The following is a 22,956-nucleotide window of genomic DNA, read 5'->3' on the forward strand; positions in this document are numbered from 1 at the left end:
GAGCAATAGGTAGTTGACTGACAGTCACACCTAGGTCTTCTTGAGCATGAAGGATTTCAAAGTCTACCCCCAGAGTGACACACTTCCTCCATCAAGGCCATCCCTCCAGATAGTGCCACTCCCGTTGGGAGCCATTTTCTTTCAAACCACCAGAGAGCTCTGCAGGTAATCAAATGCCCCTGGGAGGCTGGTGGCTCCCAAGACACCCCTGTCCATGATCAAAGTCAATCCATGAGCATCTTGGCAACAGTCTGAGTTAAGAGATGTGTTTATATTTTCTAGCCTGTGATTGACACCATGAAAATATAATTCTAAAACAAATAATCTAAATCTCTGTACCTACTTACTTTAGGAAAGAGCATACTGGGCCACAACCCAAAGTTAATTGTAGCAAAGGACAGACTTTCAGAAACGGATGTACCCTAGAAACAGGTGGGACTGAAATGTATGTGACTTCCTGCTAAGTCTTACGTATCCCTTAAATTGCTCCCCATGTTTGTTTTCCCACCAGACGCTACTCTGTAAGCGCTCCTCATACATTTTAGAAGACAAGTATAGCTCAGTGATGGAATCTTTACATCAGAGGTGCCAGGGTCTCAATCCCTGTGTCATCAGAACCAGAATCAACTTCTTTTTCTAAATTTGTTTTCTTATACAATGTCATGTATCTCATAACCTGCTTCTAACACAAAATAAAATATAGAAAGCCCTAAACTCCAAACCTGGTACAAGACAAGCCTCAATAGCTTTAATCCTTCAGAACTTCATTTTGCGGCACCTACACTATCTATTGGCAGAAGATGCTGGTGTGGAATTGTGTCAGTCCTCCTGATTGGGCAACTAAAGGATCAAGTCATGGAGTCTGGGGACATGATTCAGCTATAAAGGCACTTAATGCCAAGCCTGATAACCCAAGCTCAATCTCTGGGACTCGTGTGATAGAAGGAGCGAGTAGATTCTGTGTGTTGTTCTGTGACCCCAACACACAGTCTGTGGCATGCACACATGCATACACATACAGTCATAAAGCATTCAGAAGGACATAGCCATTGAATCATTAAATTATTTATATTTTCAGTAGGTGAGAATTTTATGAAAAATGATGTTAAGTGTAGAACTATTATCAGGAATGACCATAAGATAAATAAGCATTTTCTTTTTTTGCAAATTCAAGAAAGTTCTCTCATCAATGACATTTTTCTATTATTGAAAACAGGTTAACAAAGGAATTTATTGTTATAGTTCATAATTTCAAAAGGGCAGCACAGTTTGGGGTTTTGCTAGGTCAATCAGTGGTAAAAATTTTCTACAATTTTCTGAAGACAATAGTTTAAAATTGACTACAATTGGTGTGCTTTTCCAGACATCCTGGCAAACCCGAGGATGTCTCCAGAGATTTGGCTGGAGCAAAATATGAAAAGCACTTCACTTGTAAGGAGCAATCGAGCTCCAGAAATTTATTAATGCAGACACAGCAATGTGAAGATGAGAAAATTCTCCGGGCAAGCTTGCTAGTCAACTGCCAGTGGTATCCCAGAATGTCATTTCCAGGTTTGAGTTTCTTCTTGGTAGAAGTAGAGGCAAAACAAATCATGAAGAAAAGAATGTGGAAAATATTTTTCCTGCAAAGCAAAACTTTAGGCACATGCGCTGTGTAATTGGTTGTCTAGGAATGCCTATAAACAAGATCAAAGGAGGAATTCCAATTCTTTTCCCCATCCCCGCACCTGCTCTGTTCTCAACTCTCAGTGATCAATACTAGGGAGTGTTGACCAAGTGCCATTCTGTTTACAGAGTTTCTGTCCCACCCAGTCCGGCAGTCATTCAGTCCCAAAGAAACACACAGAGGTCTTACATTAATTATAAACTGGTTGGCCTAGTAGCTCAGGCTTCTTATTAACTCTTATAAATTGTATTAGCCCATAATTCTTGTCTGTGTTAGCCAAGTGGCTTGATACCTTTTTTGGTGAAGCAGTCACATCTTGCTTCTTCTGCGGCTGGGTCATGACTGCAGGCTGAAACTTTTCGTCTTCCCATAATTCTCATTGCCCTGCCTCTACTTCCTGCCTGGCTACTGGCCAATCAGCATTTATTTAAATAGTAAAAGAAACAAATCTTTACAGGGTAAAACCATTGTCCCACAGCAAGGGGGGGTGCCTGTAGACTATTCATCCAAGGAAGAGTTTTCTGCCATACAATTCATTGCTTTCATCTCACTTCGGTCAAATTCCAGTGCATCATATTCTAGCTTGTGTTTACTTGTTACTTTCTACCGAAGTTGTAAAGCATGACAGATGGTACGCAAATGCTTTTTATGTTCAGATGGAAGAGAGAAGCCGAAGGTGAGGTTAGAAGTCAGGGAAGGAAGGAAGGAAGGAAGGAAGGAAGGAAGGAAGGAAGGAAGGAAGGAAGGAAGGAAGACTGAAGTCAACTCTTCACAATGAGCCATGGTCTGAAAGGGTGCCACTGTTTAAGGCTTCCATGACAGTGAGACAGAGGCAAACAAGGAAAGAAAAATGTCACACTTGCTTGTCACCTCACAACTTCAGTGAAGGAAATCCATAGACTTCACATACAGAAATCCTGTCACTTGTCTGTCTCAGTTAAGAGCCCTATTGCTGTGAAGAGACCCCATGACCACGGCAACTCTTATAAATGAAAACATTTAATAGAGGTGGTGACTTTTAGTTTTAGAGGTTTAATCCATTACCATCATGGCGGGAAGCATGGCAACTGGGAGTATGGCCGTGTGCACGCAAACATGGTGCTGGGGGATCTGAGAATTCTACATCCTGATCCAAAGGCAAGAGGAAGTGAACTGAGACATTTTGTGTGGTTTGAGCATATATGAGGCCTAAAAGCCTGCATTCACACTTGCTCCAATGAGGCCATGCCTCCTTCAACAAAACCACTCCCTAGGAGCTTATGGGAAGTTATTTCTCTTAAGGATTTAACTTTATCCTGTGGGTGTATGTGTTTGTGGGGGGAGGGGATGCCCACATAGGACAGAAGTGCCCTTTTCAAATTGAAATTGAAATAAAAGTCTCATGCTAGGGGACTGGAATAAATTAGGAAAGATGGTTTCAACTATGAAAGCTAACAAGTTTTCTGTGATTTTAACATTCTACATATGTTCTTAACCAAGATGGAGTAAAATCTAATCTCCAAAGACTTCTCCCAAAACTTTAGCTTGATGACGCATGGCTCTGAATTCTGTCAGCTTTAACGACATAGCCTAGTGTCCTGTTACTGTACTGGGTACAGGTTGGTCCTGGCTTACACTGCAGCTGTACAGCTATTTGGAGACCATTGAGGTCTTCAAGCCCTTCGATCCTTCTCTGTGTGAGGTGTCTGTGAAGAGCAACGTACAGTGGTTTTCATGATGATCAATCGATGTAACGAAAGGACGCATATTCTCTACAGGAAAGGTGCTCAATGCATACTACCAAGTAGTCAGGTAAAGCTCTCCTGTCTGTTTATAGGGCTCATAACTGTAAAGAGAGGGGGAAATTATTTGTATTTGTGCTGCTAACAGTTGATGAGGTTTCATTCTGAAAATAAGAAAATAGGTTAATAGGTCAGGCAGGGCAATGTAAAAACAGAGAAAGATGACAACGACATTTTGATTAGTCTTATAGAAATCTACAGAAGACTTTGTTATGTGAGTTGATCACAGCCTATCCTGTGGCCTTGCTGGGTAAATCAGATATCTGATTTCAGCTGTGGAGAAGATGTCTCCTCCAAGTGTTCATTACAAGCACAGAAACTATGAGCGATCATTTTTGCCTGAGATTTACAAATCTCCTCCACAGCTGCAGAGAGCTGCGTGATGCCACGCTTTAAAGGTGGCCCTGATTTCTGCCTTCCACCCTCCTGATGGTGAGTGCTTTCAGTTGTGAACAACTCCATATATGGCTAATGCTAAAGATCTGGTTTGCTTCCGCGTTTCTGAACCTATCTGCATTTCCCACATGGCTTGCATGGGTGGGCTACCCAGAGGTTATTTAAGCTATGGGCTGGCTTTCCTCGGGGCGAGAGGGGCAAGAGGTGCGAGAGGGTGAGAAGATTGTTCTGAGGTCCTGAATAAAATTGCAGTGAGAAGAGTCTGGTGTTGCGTCTTCCTTGCTGGTGAGGTGGGCATGACAGTTGGTGGCCCGTAGGGGGAACAACAAGTGGCGTATGAGGAACAAGTGCCATACGGGGAAGGGGACAAGTGGTAAGGCGTACGGGGACACAACCTCTCGTCTGTACTCAGAACTTGCTGTGGACAGGGTAGTGCATTGGTAAATTCCCAGGTAAAGGGTTAATGATCATGACAAGAGTGGGGTTAATGATTGCGACAAAAGCAGGGTTAGTGTAAATGTGTACAGAATCATGTTATGTTGATTGTGTTGTCTTTTGTGTTCTGGACAGGAGAAAGGCATTTGATTTTAGGAACTGCTAAGAAAGGTATTTTGACTTTAAAATATGGGCCTAAGGATTTGATGTTTGGGAAAAGAGGTTCTGTTTTCCTCTCCACAGAAAATGAGAGCAAAAAAAAAAAAAAAATGAGAGCCTAAGGATTTATTCGAGATTCATGTGGTTTGAATCACCGAGACCTCTTGAAATGTTGTAGTAAATACCCCTAAGAATGCAGCATCTCTGATCAGCAGGAAGTAGCCAGACAGACTGACAACGCCCAAATTCCCTAAAAGATTGTTTAAGTGGGGTCCTTTCAATGGTTGCAAAGCAGCAAACCTGCTTCCCTGAGTTACGCTCCACTCCGTGCACCAATTTGGACCTAAAACGAATGCAGCTGGGGCTAGAAGGCAGCTGGAGCAGAACTTTGCTAGGTGGCTGTGGCAAAAAGCACATTGCCCCAGCCCAGTCGGTGCCTAGCCTGGCGGATGCTGCAGCAGTGCCAAGAGTGTCAAACTAAAAGTAAAAGCGGTGCCATAAGCTGTAAAACCGTAAGTAAGAACAGGTCCCCAAGTTATCAAACCGAGACTGATCATAATTATCATAATAAAAGCACGATTAAGGTTTAGACTGGCAGTAAACAGGCAATACCTATTACCTCTACCTAGTGCAACTTAAGTTTTAAGAACTGCTTAGCATTTTAAGAACTTACGTCCTCCTGAAAGGTTGCTGTATATACGCTTGGTTTATCTAGTGTTTCAAGATCTGCAAGAAAATAGGTACAAAGAGCCCCTGGATTTTAAGGTGTTTGGGACATTGGTTGAATCTGTGGAAACTTGTGGGATTGCAGTTTCTTTTACTGTGGCACAGGTGGAAGCCTTGAATAGATACTGCATGACACCTGACAACTGGAGTGGGCTTGCTTGGGCATGCCTGAGCCCTGGACAGTACTTAGATTGGAAAGCCTTTTTGTTTGAGTTTACCAGCGAGCAGGCTGCGGCTAATCAGGCAGCTGGAAATCCAGCGTGGGACAGAGATATGCTGCTCGAACAGGGCCGTTTTGCCAATCAGCAGGAAGGATGCCCAGTAACAGATTAATAAGATTGGTATAAAAGCTTGGAAGGCCTTGCCTAATAAAGGGGACGTAAGCTAGGATAAGTTAGGATAAGTTAAGATAAGTTAGGATAAGATAGGATAAGTCAAGATAAGTTAGGTTATATAATGTTTTAAAAGGAGATTCTGCTTTAGATTCCCCGAGGCAATTGACTAATGAGGCAAGAAAGGCTTTACAAAAGGTAGAAGAAAGATTACAAGGTGCCTTATTGCAGAGGTTTCGAAAAGGTCAGAATATTGTCATGTGCATTCTTCCTACATATTACCAACCCACAGGACTATTGCGGCAATTGTCATGAGCCATACTGTTAGCATACAATATGAGAATGTTACCCATGCTGCAAACTTGTCTAAGCAATTGTCTAGTTATCTTTTAGGTAATTGGACTGGAGAATTTGATGCCATGATGGAGCAGCTGAGGGTGGCTATCGTCACGGTGAACTCTACACGAATGGATGCTGAAATGGTTAAAGGACTTTTGTCCTGGATCTCCACTGCCATGAAACATCTGAAGGAATGGGCAGGCTTGGGAACGTTAGCAGACCTCTTGGTGTTGGTATCCCTGGTTTGCCTGTGGTGTATATGCAAGATCAGGTTTCCTTAACAATGCAATGCAGCCATGATTATTCAAGCCTTGACAGACATTGAAATAGGAGAGTCCCCCAGGATGCGAGGCTAAGCACTGCACTCAGGGTCAGCCGCTTTGGGCCCAGAGAAGAGCATGCCTAATTGCATGTGGGTTGATACCCTAGATCCCACCTCTGAAAAAAGGTATTGGACTGATCTGATACTCTTCGGGTGGATGACACCTAAATGGGGATCAGTACAAGGTCCCAATGTCATTCTATATTCAGAGATCAGGCCTGTACTCTTGCCTGTTGCATCTAAAACAAAAAGGGGGAACTGCAGGGAGCTATGTGATGCCACGCCTTAAAGGTGGCGCTGGTTTCCGCCTTCCACTTTCCTGATGGTGAGTGCTTTCAGTTGTGAACAGCTCCATATATGACTAACGTTAAAGATCTGGCTTGATTCCACATTTCTGAACCTATCTGCATTTCCCACATGGCTTGCTGGGGTTGGCTACCCAGAGGTTATTTAAGCTATGGGCTGGCTTTCCTCGGGGCGAGAGGGGCGAGAGGGGCGAGAGGTGCGAGAGGGTGAGAAGATTGTTCTGAGGTCCTGAATAAAACCGCAGTGAGAAGAGTCCGGTGTTGCGTTTTCCTTGCTGGAGAGGTGGGCGTGACACACAGCTGCAGTGTTTAAGTCATAGAAGCAAGCAGTAGTTTTTCTTTATCCTAAAGGATTAACAACTCAAAGTCAGATTCCTCTACACACATGCATGTGTATGTGACTGCTCGTGCCTACACATGTGTGTGTCTATGTAAACTTGTGACATCCAGTATGTTACACAAAACGTGTTAGAGTTCCTATATCACTGATGGCAGTGGAGATGAAGGTCACAGCCACACACAATGCCAGTGGACGCTCTGGAGTGGCATTTTATTCCAGTCTGACCTGTGGCTAAGGCAACCGTCCTCCCTATCTACTCAGCTTCTCATGGTCACCGCTCCTCAGTTCACCAGTCTTCAAACACGTGAATATCATTGCGTTCACTTTGCTTATGTATCAGAGAATAAGATAGTAATTTGAGAAATAAAGGACACTGGTTTGAAGAGTTTTATTTATGTTTGTTAAATTAAAAGCTATTAAATACTCAGTGGAAAAAACTATAGACCATCCTTATGGTCTCACACACACACACACACACACCAGTTCCAAACTGCCCTGCTGTGCCACACTACAGTGCGCCGAGTCACTGACAGTCAAATGGTAGCTGGGATTCTTAAGGAATCCAGAACAATGTCAGCTGTGTCTTTGAAGCAGGCCTTCCCGACCTGCTGCTGTTCAGGTGTCTAATGAATACAGCGGAGAGCGAGTGAGATGACAGCAGGGAGAGAGCTAATTAAACACTTGTGAGGTAACGGTACTGAAAATGAGGCCATCTGCTTGATTGGCACAGTGGGCAATGCCGAGCAGTAAAATACTCTGACCACGAGGAAGACAGGAGGGGAAACAAGAGAAGTGTGCCAAGCATGACATCCAACTCTGAATTTTCACTTGTCAACCAAGCAGAAATATTTCTATTTGACCTAGATGTCTCCTTAAGAATCAGGTAAAGGTCCACCTAAGTCTATACTATGTGCAGCTGAGGTCAGCCCTGCGGTGCAGGAGTGTGCACTTTAAAACAGGGCATCACTTGGGGAGACGCTGTCACTGAGGATATCACTGGAGTGTTTCATTTGGAGTCAGGACCTCACCATTCAAAGATTTATTTGAAATTGTCTATGAACGCCAGTTTTCAAGTATGTTCAATTCCTGATCAAAGTCTCTGATTGCAAGTAGTAGCAACTGACTGGCTAATGGGAGGGCAGTGATAATGAAAGAGCAGAACAAATGGTTAATGAGACAAGAGAACACCTTTGAGGTTAAGCTGCCAAGAGTATGTGGAGCCCCACAGTGCAGACTGAGCTCACACAGGGACAGCTGCATCTCCTTTGTACCTAACTCCTCCAAATAAGGGTTCCAGCTGCAGAAAGTTTTCTCAGGGATGGGCTTTCACCCAGCTATTCATTCCAAAATAGAAATCTAAGGGAGAGCCTCAAGTTTCTCAACTGTACTCCAAGGCCGGTGAAAGTTACATGCTTTCATGACCCTGGCTGGGCATGTGGATGGGAGGTATGTGAAATTTTCCAGAGATTTCTGATGTAGCATGCATAAAAACCCAGAGACAGATATTGGGGTTGAACCTGAAGATCATCAAGGGAAAGAAGCCAGCCACTGGCTCTAACCTCTATGTCAGACCAAAAATGGATGAGGTCCTTTGATGTGGGATTTCCCTCTGTATGCTGTAAATATTGTTGGTTAATTGATAAAGAAACTGGTTTGGCCTGATAGCATAGAGTGGAGCTAGGTGGGGAAAAATTAAACTGAATACTAGGAAAAAGGAGGCAGAGTCAGAGAGAACCCATAAGCCCCGCCAGAGACAGACACCAGGACTTTAGCTGGTAAACTACAGATTAATAGATTTGGGTTAAATTAAGATGTAAAAGTTAGCCAATAAGAAGCTAGAGCTAATGGGCCAAGCAGTGATTTATTTAATACAGTCTCTGTGTGGTTATTTTGGGGCTGAGGAGCTGGTAACAAACAAGCAGCCTCTTATAACAATCCTGTCCCATAAATCATGAAGAATCTACACCCCACACTCCACACGCGGGCTCAGGTCCCACCCTGAGCACCAAATATAGCATGATTAATAGAAACCCAGAGACAGATAGTGGAGTTCAGCCTGAAGGTCAGAAAAGCAAAACAGCCAGCCACTGATTCTTATCTCAACCTCAGTACAAATGGCAAACCTGCCTCCAGGAACCTCAGAATGAGGCTGTGTCTGAGAGCTGTCTCCTCATGTCTTATGTTCCTGGGATTAAAGGTGTGCATCACTTCTGCCGAGTTTCTATGGCAAACTAGTGTGCCACTACTGCATAGTCTGTAAGGCTGAATAGGGCAGCTGTTTCATTTTGCGACCTTCAGGCAAGTTTTATTTATTAAAATACAAATGAAATATCACTGCATTCTAAGATGTGGTAGATGGAACACAAGTCATCTCATACAGTGGCCACCTAACCTGCCATACCAAATGAAACATCTCAGGGTAGATAAACAGTTCAGAGGTGTGAGCCTCAACACCTCCAATAGAAGTTAGCACAAGGATATTGTAAAGTGACAGATATCTGAAGTTCGTTTTCCTAACTTATCATCTATCAAATCAAAGATTCTAAATTTTGTTAAAAAACTTAATGTGTTTATACGGTCACCTATCCCTCTTTTTCTGTCTCTTAACTCCCTCTCCCTTGTACATACACACTCACACACATCAAGGACTTGAGTGTATCTACGATAGTAATTGTTGTGGGCTTTTTATATTGAATCTGTTTGTGGTACTCAATTACACAAACTTTCAGAAATGCAAAAGTTAGAAAAACCGCCAAAGCTACAACTTCTAAAGTTCTAAGTCATTATCATTATTATATTATTATTATTATGACTTATGTTTGTGTGTTCCTAATTATATGACTATTATCTTTAAATAAAGATATTAGGCTGTTTTATGAATTGCTAATTATTTTGCAAAATTCTATCTGTAGCTTTTCCACATCTTTTTCCCTTCACAGTTTTGATATTTCTTAAATATTTACAGTCAGCCTCATAAAAAAGATTCTAATAAGGACTTTCAAAATTAATTTTCTTGAAATATTTACTCATTTGGGCTGTTTCATGTTGTGCTTATAAAACTGTGCAGCTGTTGTCTGAGACATTCTGCAGAAGTTCAAGTTTTTATAAAAGGACCTAAGTACTGTTCTTTGAGATGCTAATATATCACCAGCAGAACAGACAGAATTAAACTTCGAAAATGTTCATCAGGTGGACTCAACCTAAGGACACTTCTACTCCTTTTGGTTGCTCGGGTGTCACAAAAAGAGGGTAGGAAACTAGCACTAACTTTTTTGAGAATTGGTACAAAAAAAAATCATGATTTGACAGTTTCACGCATTTATACAATACATTTTAATCAACTCTTTTCCTTTCAACTTGTTCTGTGCCCAACCACCACAATTCCCTTTCAACTTTATGAGCATGTTTTTGTAGCTTCATGTGCGTGGATATAGGGTCAACCACAGGAGCATGAGCCAACTACAAGAGCTGTATTCCTAAAGAAACTGAGTCTCCCTTCCCTAGTAGCCACCAATGACTAATAGCATGCCATCCAGGGGTGTGGCTTTCTGAGCTACATCCCAGTCCATGACAGAATTCTGGTTGACTTGATGTTGTGCAGACCTTGTTCATGCTGTGCAGACACTGAGTTAGCATGTTCAATGACTCTGTCAAGTCTGGAAACAGTTTTTTTCACAGCAGTCAGTTACAAGCCCTGGATCTTACAAACTTTCTTGCCTCTGTTTTGATGACCCCTACGCACTTGAAAATGGGGTACAATATCACCATCCCATTTAAGGTTGAGCAGCTCTGTCTCATAGTCTGTGTATTTTTTTTTAACCAAAGTGAGTCTCTGTATCAATTGCCATCTACCACAAAAAGAAATTTCTCCTATGAAGGTTGTATGCTGCACTACTCAATATGAAGGCATATAAAGTATTTAGAAACTGATTTGATGCTATGTCCACTTAGCAGAATAATAGCAGTAGGTTCTTCTCTCAAGCCTAGAGCCTACTCAACCATAGATTCTTGGCCCAGGTAACAGTAAGAGCCATGAGTTCTATCTTGTGGAATAGGCCTATTATTCAATCAGAACTTGGTGGCTACTCTCCTAACATTTATGCTCCTATAGTATGACTGGGTATATCTTTCCAGGCTGCTCACTGTTATAGTTCAGAAGTTCACAGTTGGGGAATGACTCAATGACTTTCCTCCTCTAGTGTCTTTAAAGCACCTTCCTACACTGTGAAAAACCTAGCTAACAAAAGTGAAAATTTCAGGTCAAGTATGTGGTGTCTTCAGCAATAGGGACTTTACCAATTTCTGGAAGGTAACCAAGAGCAATACTATCGCCTATACTATATTGGGGAACCAAAGAGATTTTAACAGGACTTGACACTCATTTTTTGTTTAATAGCTTATAGTGTCTGGGAGAGACTATCCCTTCATATAAGGCAACTGCATTTAAAGTCATTTTATTTATTTTATTTGAATATATACACATATCTATATAAGAAACTCATGATAGGTTTCCATATAAATTCTTCCGAGATCTTTAGTGTCAGTTATCACTCCCTATGCCCTGTCTACCCTTCCTTCCTGTTCTCCACCACCTCACTTAATTCTCTCTAACCCATGTTTTCTCTCGACATAACAAGAGCTCTACTTTTTCCCTTACCTTCACACTCAACATGTTTTCTAACCAGTTTCATACTTGTACTCCACCTTAAAGACACATATCTGAAGGTTCAAAGTGAGGACACCCATATGAGATAGACTATGTAGCATTTGTCTATCTGGACCTAAGTTAACATGTTCAGATTTATTATATCTAGTGAATTTCATTTTTCTTACAGCCAAACAAAATTGCTTTCCATAAATGTACAATAGTTTCATTACCCTTTTGATGTGTGATTCCCTTCTGTATATGTGTTGCTTTTATTGGTTACTGAATAAAGAAACTGTTTTGACCTGTGATAGGGCACAATCGAGCTAGACAGGGAAAACTAAACTGAGTGCTAGGAGAAAGAAGGCACAGTCAGTGAGAAGTCATGTAGCCCTGCTTGAGACAGATGCCAGATGGAACTTTACTCACTAAGCCATGGCCATGTGGCAATACACAGATAGAAATGGGTTAACTAAAGATATAAGAGCTACCTAGCAATATGCTTAAGTGTTTGGCCAAGCAGTGATTTAAATAATCTAGTTTCAGTGTGATTAATATCTGGAATCTGGGCAACCAGGGAAATGAACAAGCGGCCTCCCACAACACCCATTCATCACGTGACAAGCATTTAGGGTGTTTCTATTTTCTAGCTAACATGAAAAGAACAGCAATATGCATGGATGAGCAAACATCTCTGTAGTGGGCTAGAGTCCTTTGAGTGTGTGCCCCAAATGGTTATAGCTGTGCCATATGATATATGTAATTCTAATTTTTAAAAACTTTTTTATTGTTTTTATTGCACTATACATTGTTCTGTCCTCTCCCTTTCTCCCTCTCCCCTCCCCTTCTACCCTCTCCCATGACCCCCACTCTCCCAATTTATTCAGGAGATCTTGTCTTTTTCTCCTTCCTATTTAGATCCATGTATGTCTCTCTTAGGGTCCTCTTGTTTTCTAGATTCTCTAGGGGTTTGGATTATAGGCTGGTTTTTCTTTGCTTTAGGTCTAAAAGCCACTCATGAATGAGTATATATTATATTCATCTTTCTGAATTTGGGTTACTTCACTCAATATGTTTTTTTTCTAGGTGCATCCACTTGCCTGCAAATTTAAAGATTTCTTTTTACTACTTGGTAGTACTCTGGCACCACATTTTCTTTATGCATTCTTTGGTTGAGTGGCATCTAGGTTATTTCCAGGTTCTGGCTATTACAGATAATGTTGCTATCAATATAGTTGAGCACATGTGCTTGTGTTATGACTGAGTATCTTTTGTATATATACCCAAAAGTGGTTTTCCTGGGTCTTGAGGAAGATTGTTTCCTAGATTTCTGAGAAATCACCATACTGATTTTCAAAGTGGCTGTACAAGTTTTTACTCCCACCAACAATGGAGGAGTGTTCCCTTTACCCCACATCCACTCCAGCATAAGTTGTCATCAGTGTTTTTGATCATGGCCATTCTAAGAGGTGTAAGACAAAATCTCAGAGTTGTTTTGATTTGCATTTCTTTGATGGTTAAAGATGCTGAGCAGTTCCTTAAGTGTCTTTTAGCCATTTGTAATTCCTCTGTTGAGAGTTCTCTGTTTGGCTCTGGATTCCAGTTTTTTATTGGATTGTTTGTTCTTTTGATGCCAAGTTTCTTGAGTTGTTTGCATATTTTCTAATTTTTGAAGGACCTCCCTACTGATTTCTTAAATGCCACCAGCAGTAAGTTTTTCCCTTTCCCCATATCCATGCCAACATTTCTCATCAATTTTTTTAATCTTATTCATCCTGACTGGAGTAAGACGAAATCTTAAAGTAGTTTCAATTTTTACTTCGCTGATATTTCCCAGATACTTTTATTTCTTCTTTAGGGAGCTCTCTGATCAGTTCCAAAGCTTACTTTTAATTGGGTTGTTTTATTGGAGCTTGATTTCCTGAGTTCTTCATTCTAGCATTAATTCTGTCATATGTATAAAGGGAAAGATGCTGTTTTTCTTTTTGTAGACTGCCTCTTCAGTTGATTGATAGTGTCCTTAGTTTCACAGAAGCAGTTTGGTTTTTTGGGAAAAAGTGGTCCCATTTGTAAATTGTTGGTCTTGATTCCTACACTACTAAAATTCTATTTAAAAAGTCCTTCCATCTACCCACAAGTTGAAGCATATTTATTATTTTTTTCTCTGGTTGACCATGGTATCAAGTGTTATCCTGACATATTTATGCATTTGGAGATAAGTTTTTCACAAGGTAAGAGATAAATATCACTCTTCTACATGTGGCTTTTCATCACTATTAATTGAAATTTCAGTTTTTTCATCACTATTAATTGAAAATTAATTATTCTATCTTATCTCCAATGAATAATTTTGACCTCTTCGTCAATATTCATGTGCCTATAGGAATGTGAGTTATATGTGAGTCCTTAATTCTATTCCACTGATCCATGTTTCTGTTTGCATGACAGTAATACATAATAATATATGCATTATTATTATTATTATTATTATTATTATTATTATTATTATGGATCCATAGTATAACTTTAAATTGGAAATGGTGACTTTTATTAATTTTTATTAATAAAATTGCTTTTTATTGTTCAGGATTGTTTTGACTATCCTCGGTTTTTTGTGCTTCCATAAGTATTTTGGTAACTTTTTTTAAATGTCTGTGAATAAAACAAACACTTGGTCTTAGGAGAGCTGGCTCTGCCCCAGGCCTGAGAAATGTGGCCCCAGTGGCTCAGACTGACCAGTTCAATTACCAACCAGGCCCACATCCAGGGTCTTGGGTTGGCCCACACTAACCTTTACCCTATACGACCTGCTGGAGTGGGTAAAGTGATTGGTCCTACGCAATGATACCCATAGCCACTCCTGACTCAGGGCTGCCACAGGACATGTGAGAAAAGTTTTGGTGAGGGTCCAATGATGATTGGTGTACCAGAAATCAGAGGACTTAAACCAGATCAATGATTCATTACAATGAACATTTGCAAGTAAAGCTGAGTGGACAAAATGGTCCACTGCATGATATACAGCAGCTCACAATGCCACCGAGACAAATGAAGAGGAGATGGAGAGGCGGGAAGGACAGAGGAGTGAGAATGCTTATTTATTGTTTGTTTGTTTTGCATTGGTTTTACTGTTTTTGTTTTTAAAAAATATTCTTTGGGGGAAGATGCTGCAAGGGTGAACGGCAAATATGGGGGAGTGGGAAATAAGTGAAATTGGGATGCATAATGTGAAATTCCCAATGAATCAATAAAATAAAAATTATGTAAATTTTTTTAAAAATATTTTCTTTTAGTCATTTTATTAAATGATATGGTGGGACAGTTACTGAAGGCCCATGGCTGGGATTATAGCAGTAAAATCAGAGGCCACAAGGATTTAGGACAAGATTTGCCGCTGGGGAAACAGTAAGGGTGTAAACATCACATGGGCTTAATTTGTAAGAGTCTTTTACCAGACTCTGGGGAGTGAGATTCCCTTCACTTCCCAGGCCCTCTTTGTTTTCCCCATCTTTCTGTCCTGCCTCGGTTACTAAGTGCCTACAACTAGAATTCATTCTCAGCAGTCGGTACTCAGAGCTGGTAAAATTCATCTGACTCGGTGTTCTGACGGCGTTTCTCTGGGTATTCTGGTCTACAGTGGAACTACCGCCTTGAGCATCTGATTGCTTACTACTGCTTGGATTCTTCAGCCTTTGTTACCTGTCTTCTTCTCATGTACAAGTTCATCACCTAAGCCCAGATTGTCTAATACCATCTATCCCTCAATATTAGGGAATGTTTGGACTTGGAAGGGATTTGAAATCGGCATTTTGTAGCTGCTTTCGTTAAAATACAATCGTTCCACTTGGGCCCATCTGTGACAAAGATGAGGATGGTGGGCTGGTATTTCTGCCCTCATTTTATGTCTCTGCAGAGATGAATTACTGTCCTAAACCTTTCTTATAGGGTCAAGGAAAATTCCAGAAAAATAAAATTTACCTGGACAGAAATTCCCAACTAAAACACACACACACACACACACACACACACACACACACACACACACACACGAATGGACAATAAGTCTGCACACCTTGAGGACTAACAGATTAACAATTTAACAGCTTATGAGATGACCTACAGAACAGGCCAGAGACCAGTTAGGAATGGGCAAGACCGCACTGTGCATTGTGCTCAGGACTGTGTAATTGTGCAAGCTTCTTGCCTTTTATTTAAATCTGACCTCCTGACCTCATGTCAGTCCCTAAGAATGTATGTGCAGGTCGGTGAACCCTTTATAACAGCTCCTGTTCCCAGTGTGACTGCTGACTATGTCTCCCTCCTCTGTTCTTCATCTTTACTTGTTGGTTTAATTGGCATATTGGGGGCGTGAAAGAGCAAAGACTGTTGACTCTGCCAGGATTCAGCATTTTGCCTTAACAGCTCCAATGATAGGGCTGGGCCCATGGTATTCCCCAAGCTTATCTGCTAAGTTACCCAAGTAACACATGAGAAAATACGCTGGTTTAGTGTCATATACTTCAAGTGCTAAGCACAATACAGTAAAAGTACCACGACCCAGGCCTACACAGGGTGATTCTGATGCTTCAAGTGTATGTCCACAGCGAAGGACATCTGAGGGGAAGTATGAATGGACCTTTTAATTCTTCATATTTCTATCATAAATTCTAAGTTGTGGTGTACTGCGGGAGTACTTTCCACTCCTTCAGCCAATAGTCGCTGAAGTACGAGCCCACGGTGCTGTGGGAGTGCCTTCCGCTCTTTCAGTCAATAGCCGCTGAAATACCAGCCCACTGGGGCGTGGTATATTTCTCTTTAAAAAAGAGTGCCAAGTCTCGGCTGGGCCTCTTGGTTCCGGTGCTTGGTTCCAGCTCCTGCTCCAGCAACTAGGCTCCTTTCCTGATGGTTTGTGTGTATGTAAATTTTACCCCCCAAAATAAATACCCCCTTTAAAACCTAACTGGTGTGGGATTGATTCAGCATTTTGCCATTATTTGGTGCCTAGCGTTTGGTTTAAGAACCACCCCACATCCCCCATCCCCGGCTCAGCTGCCGGCCTTTGGCTTGGCTGCCTGCCTCCAGCTCGGCTTGGCCAGCTCGGCTTGGCCAGCTCGGCTTGGCACGAGCCCTCCCTCAGCCATAACCTCCACGCCTTCCGGGATGCACAGGTTCAGACAGTCTCTGCCTACCTACTTTGCTCTGTTCTGCATGGATTTTTTTAATTAATTAATTAATTTATTTATTTATAAGAATTTCCACTTCCTCCCCTCCTCCCAATACCCTCCCACTCCCCCCACTTCTTCTCTCCTTCTCTCCTTCTCCTCCTCCCTCTCCAGTCCCAAGACCAATCAGGGTTTCCTGCCCTGTGGGAAGTCCAAGTTCCTTCCCCCTCCCTCCAGGTCCAGGAAGGTGAGCATCCAAATAGACCAGTATCCCAAAAAGCCAGTACATGCAGAAGAAACAAGACCCAGTGCCATTGTCAATGGCTTCTCAGTCAGCCCCCATGTCAGCCACATTCAGAGAATCCGGTTTGATCACATGCTCGTTCAGTCCCAGTCCAGCTGGCCTTGATGAGCTCTCATTCGATCAGTCCCCTTATATCAGTGGGTGAACGCACCCTTCGTGGTCCTGACTTCCTTTTTCATGTTCTCCCTCCTTCTGCTCCTCATTTGGACATTGGGGGCTCAGTCCAGTGCTCCAATGTGGGTCTCTGTCTCTATCTCCATCCATTGTCGGATGAAGGTTCCCTCTGGTTCTGCCTTCCTTGCTCACGTTCTCCCTCCCTCTGCTTCTCATTTGGACCTAGGGAGTTAAGTCCAGTGTTCCAATATGTGTCTCTGTCTCTATCTCCATCATTCGCCAGATGAAGGTTCTATGGTGACATGCAAAATATTCATCAGTATGGTTATGGACCAAGGCCAGGTCAGGCACCCTCTCCTCTGCTGCCCAGGGTACAATCTGGGGACCTCTCCTTGGGCCTGGGAACGCCTCCAGAATCAAGTCTCTTGCAAATCCTAAAATGGCTCCCTTAGTTGAGATATAAACTTCCCTGCTCCCATAACCATCCTTCCTCCCTCCCCCCTTCCACCAAGCCATACCCAATCCTCCCCCTCTCCCCTCTCCCTAACCATCTCCCCTTATTTCCACCACCCCTCCCCCATGCACCCAAGTTTGCCTGGCAATCTTGTCTACTTCTAATATCCAGGAGGATACCTATATGATTTTCTTCAGGTTCACCTTCTTATTTAGGTTCTCTAGTATCACGAATTATAGGCTCAAAGACCTTTAACTATTGCTAGAATCCACTAATGAGTGAGTACATACCATATTCCTCTTTTTGGGTCTGGGTTACCTCACTCAGTAAAGCGTTTTCTATTTCCATCCATTTGCATGCAAAATTCAAGATGTCATTGTTTTTTAACGGTGAGTAAAACTCTAATGTGTATATGTTCCATACCCTTTTTAACCATTCTTCTATTGAGGGGCACCTAGGTTGTTTCTATGTTCTGGCTATTACAAATAGTGCAGCTATGAACATAGTTGAACAAATACTTTTGTAGTATGATAGGGCATCTCTTGGGTATATTCCCAAGAGTGGAATTTCTGGGTCCTGAGGGAGGTTGACTCCAAGTTTCCTGAGAAACCGCCACACTGATTTCCACAGTGGCTGCACAAGTTTGCATTCCCACCAACAATGGATGAGTGTTCCCCTCTCTCCACATCCTCTCCAGCATAGGCTATCATTGGTGTTTTTGACTTTAGATATTCTGACAGGTGTAAGATGGTATCTCAAAGTGGTTTTGATTTGCATTTCCCTGATCACTAAGGAGGTTGAGCATGACCTTAAGTGTCTTTTGGCCATTTGAAGTTCATCTGTTGTGAATTCTCTGTTCAGTTCAGTACCCCATTTTTTAATGGAGTTTTAGTGTCTAGTTTCTTGAGTTCTTTGTATATTTTGGAGATCAGACCTTTGTCTGATGAGGAGTTTGTGAAGATCTTCTCCCAGTCGGAAGGTAGCCTTTTTGTCTTACTGACAGTGTTCTTTGCTTTACAGAAGTTTCTCAGTTTCAGTAGGTCCCATTTATTCATTGATTCTCTTATTGTCTGTGCTACTGAGGTTCTACTTAGGAAGTGGTCTCTTGTGCCTATATCTTGTAGAGTACATCCCACGTTCTCTTCTACAGGTTCAAAGTGGTCAGATTAATGTTGATGTCTTTAATCCATTTGGACTTGAGTTTTGTGCATGGTAATAGATATGGATCTACTTTCATCCTTCTACAGGTTGAAATCCAGTTATGCCAGCACCATTTGTTAAAGATGCTTTCCTTCTTCCATTGTATACCTTTAGCTCCCTTGTCGAAAATAAGGTGTTATAGGTTTGTGGGTTAATATCTGGGTCTTCTATTCTATTCCATAGGTCGACTTCTCTGTTCTGATGCCAATACCGAGCTGTTTTCAATACTGTGGCTGTGTAATAGAGTTTGAAGTCAGGGATGGTAATGCCTCCAGAAGTTTCTTTATTATATAAGATTGTTTTGGTTATCCTAGGTTTTTTGTTTTGCCATATAAATTTGATTATTATTCTCTCAAGGTCTGTGAAGAAGTTTGATGGGATTTTGATGGGGATTGCATTGAATCTATAGATTGCTTTTGGTAGAATTGCCATTTTTACTATGTTGATTCTCCCAATTCAAGAGCAGGGGAGGTCTTTCCATTTTCTGGTATCCTCCTCAATTTCTTTCTTCAAAGACTTAAAGTTCTTGTCAAATAGGTCTTTCACTTCCTTGGTTAGAGTTACCCCAAGATATTTTATGCTGTTTGTGGCTATCGTGAAAGGTGATGTTTCTCTGATTTCCCTCTCTGCTTCTTTATCCTTTGTGTATAGGAGGGCAACCAATTTCTTGGAGTTGATCTTGTATCCTGCCACATTACTAAAGGTGTTTTTCAGCTGTAGGAGTTCTTTGATAGAGTTTTTGGGGTCAGTTATGTATACTATCATATCGTCACCAAATAACGAAAGTTTAACTTCATCCTTTCCAATTCAAATCCGCTTGATCTTCTTATGTTGTCTTATTGCTATTGCTAGAACTTCAAGCACTATATTGAAGAGGTATGGAGAGAGTGGACAGACTTGTCGTGTTTCTTATTTTAGTGGAATGGCTTTGAGTTTCTCTCCATTCAATTTGATGTTAGCTGTCAGCTTTCTGTATATTGCTTTTATTATATTTAGGTATGATCCTTGTATCCCCAATCTCTCCAACACCTTTATCATAAATGGGTGTTGAATTTTGTCAAATGCTTTTTCAGCATCCAATGAAATGATCATATGGTTTTTTTCTTTCAGTTTATTTATATGATGGATTACATTAATAGATTTGTGTATGTTGAACCAGCCCTACATCTCTGGGATGAAGCCTTCTTGATCATAATGGATGATTTTTCTAATGTGTTCTTGGATTCGCTTTGCCAGTATTTTATTGAGAATTTTTGCATCGATGTTCATGAGTGAGATTGGCCTGTAATTTTCTTTCTTGGTTGTGTCTTTGTGTGGTTTTGGTATCAGGGTAACTGTAGCTTCATAAAAAGAGTTTGGCAATGACTCTTCTGTTTCTATATTGTGAAATACATTAAGGAGTGTAGATATTAGCTCTTCCTGGAAGTTCTGGTAGAATTCTGCATTGAAACCATCTGGCCTTGGGCTTTTTTTGGTAGGGAGATTTTTGATAGCAGCTTCTAATTCTTCACAACTGACAGGTCTATTTAGATTGTTCACCTGGTCTTGGTTCAACTTTGGTATATGGTACTTATCTAAAAAAATGTCCGTTTCTTTTACATTTTCCAATTCCAATTTTGTGGCAGACAAGCTTTTGTAGTAAGATCTAATGATTCTCTGAATTTCCTCTGTGTCTGTGGTTATGTCCCCCTTTTCATTTCTGATCTTATTAATTTGCATATTCTCTCTCTGTCGTTTGATTAGTTTGGATAGGGATTTGTCAATCTTGTTGATTTTCTCCAAGAACCAGCTTTTTGTTTCATTGATTCTTTGGATTGTTTTCTGTGTTTCTTTTTGTTTACTTCAGCCCTCAGTTTGATTATTTCCAGTCTTGTACTCCTCCTGGGTGAATCAGCTTCTTTTTTTTCTAGAGCTTTCAAGTGTGCTGTTAAGTCTCCCATGTGTGCTTTCTCCGTTTTCTTTAATTGGGCACTTAGTGCTATGAACTTTCCTCTTAGCACTGCTTTCATAGTGTCCCATAGGTTTGAGTATGTTTTGTCTTTATTTTCATTAAATTCAAGGAAGACTTTAATTTCTTTCTTTATTACTTCCTTGACCCAGGGGTGATTCAGTAGTTGACTCTTCAACTTTCATGAGTTTGTAGGCTTTCTGGGGTTAGAATTGCCGATGAATTCTAACTTTATTCCTTGGTGATCCGACAAGACACAGGTGGTTACTTATAATTTTTGTATCTGTGGAAGTTTGCTTTGTTACCAAGTATGTGGTCAATTTTTGAGAAGGTTCCATGAGCTGCAGAGAAGAATGTATATTCTTTCCTATTTGGGTGGAATGTTCTATAGATGTCTGTTAAGTCCATTTGATTCAATACCTCCAATAATTCTCTTATTTCTGTGTTAGGTTTCTGTCTGATTGACCTATGCATTGTGAGAGAGGTGTGGTGAAGTCTTCTACTATTAGTGTGTGTGGTTTGATGACTGCCTTGAGTTCTAGAAATGTTTCTTTTACATAAATGGGTGGCTTTATATTAGGGGCATAGATATTCAGGATTGAGACTTCTTCCTGATGAATTGTTCCTGTTATGAGTATGAAATGTCCATCTCCATCTCTTCTGATTGATTTTAGCTTGAAGTCTCTTTTGTTAGATATTAGAATGGCTACACCCGCTTGTTTCTTAGGTCCATTTGCTTGGAAAATCCTTTCCCAACCCTTTACTCTGAGTAGGTGTCTGTCTTTGTGGTTGAGGTGTGTTTCTTGTAAACAGCAGAATGTTGGATCCTGTTTTTGTATCCAATCTCTAAGTCTGTGCCTTTTTATAGGTGAATTGAGTCCATTGATATTAAGTGATATTAATGACCAGTGGTTGTTGACTCCGGTTATTTTTTCTTGAGTAGTAGAGTGTATGTGTTTCCCTTCTTTGAGTTGTGCTTGTGAAGGGTCACTAGATGTCTGAGTTATTGTAGGCACTGTTGTGAATGTTGGATTTTTTGGTTGTGATTTTCCCTCTAATACTTTCTTTAAGGCTGGATTTGTAGCGACGTATTGTTTAAATTTGTTTTTATCCTGGAATATTTTGTTTTCTCCGTTGATAGTGAACGATAGCTTGGCTGGGTAAGGTAGTCTGAGTTTGCATCCTTGGTCCCTTAGTTTCTGCAGTACCTTTATCCAGGACCTTCTGGCTTTCATGGTTTCCATAGAGAAGTCTGGTGTAAGTCTGATAGGTTTACCTTTATATGTTACTTGACCTTTTTTCTTTGCAGTTCTTAATATTCTTTCTTTAATCTGAATGCTTTTTGTTTTGATTATTATTTGTCGAGGGGATGCTTTTTTTTTTTTTTGATCCAGTCTATTCGGTGTTCTGTATGCTTCTTGAACCTTCATAGGAATATCGCTTTTTAGGTTGGGAAAGTTTTCTTTTGTAATTTTGTAGAATATATTTTCTGGACCTTTGATCTACAATTCTTCTCCTTCTTCTACCCCTATTATTCTTAGATTTGATTTTTTTTTTATTGTTTCCCAGATTTCATGAATGTTTTGTGATGAGAATTTCTTGGATTTGCTGTTTTCTTTGGTCAGAACATATATTTTCTCTATGGTGTCTTCATAATCTGATATTCGTTCTTCTATCTCTTGTGTTCCATTGGTTATGCTTGTTTCTGAAGTCTCTGTTTGTTTACCTAGATTTTCCATATCCAGCTGGTCCTCACTTTATGTTTTCTTCATTGCCTCCATTTCAGTTTTCAATTCTTGAACTGTTTCCATTACCTGTTTTATTGTTTTTTTCTTGATTTCTCAGGGTGTTGTTTACGGATTTACTCATTTCTTCAAACTTTTTATTATACTTCTCTTCCGATTCTTTACTCATTTCTTTAGTCTTTTTGTTATACTTCTCCTCCATTTCTTTCAGTGAGTTATTCATACCCTGTTTAAGGGACTCTATTGCTTTCATAATGACACTGTTTTCCACATCTTCCGGAATAGGGTGTTCAAGTCCTTCTGTAGTGAGATTGCTGGGATCTGCTGTTTTCATGTTGTTTTTCAGATTCTAGAGGGATTCTTGCCTTGGCACCTGTCCATTTCTTCCATCAGATGCTCTCCAATGGCTCTTCCCTCCGCTTGGTCTTCTGATTCAGGATCAGTGCCCCTTGCTGGCCAGGAATCTCCCTGCCTGCAGTCCTACCTTGCTGCAGGCAGGCTATTAAAACAAAGGAACTCCCTCCTGCCCAGTTGCACTCACCGCCCCGTCCCGGTGGCGCCCACAAAGGCTTGGTTGGAGGAT

Source organism: Myodes glareolus, chromosome 16 (assembly GCF_982192425.1).
Source record: "Myodes glareolus chromosome 16, mMyoGla1.1, whole genome shotgun sequence".
NCBI lineage: Eukaryota > Metazoa > Chordata > Mammalia > Rodentia > Cricetidae > Myodes > Myodes glareolus.